We start from the raw sequence: 336 nt of genomic DNA, 5'->3' as shown, positions 1-336 counted from the left end.
CAATTCCCCACGGACAAAATCAAGCCCCGCCCACATTTGTTCTAGTTCCAGAAGCGTTTCACTCGGAGGACACAATAGAGAAGAAAATACTTTCGCAACCTCGAAATGGCAACTTTAAACATTAGGAAAGTATGCATTTAGTGTATACTTTATGGATATATCACAATAATTATAACATAAACACACTGGTTTGTAGCAGATACAAGATATTTTATTATATGATATGATTAATATCATATTTCTAAATATGATGGTTTCATTTTAAATATGGTGATTATCTCTAAGTTTTGATATGTGATATTTCCCATCTGAATAACCATGTCATGTCAACAAATG

Source organism: Leuciscus leuciscus (genome assembly GCF_965113295.1).
Source record: "Leuciscus leuciscus genome assembly, chromosome: 16".
NCBI classification, from domain to species: Eukaryota; Metazoa; Chordata; class Actinopteri; order Cypriniformes; family Leuciscidae; genus Leuciscus; species Leuciscus leuciscus.
The sequence above is the reverse complement of the archived record's forward strand: the minus strand, read 5'-3'. Positions refer to the sequence as shown.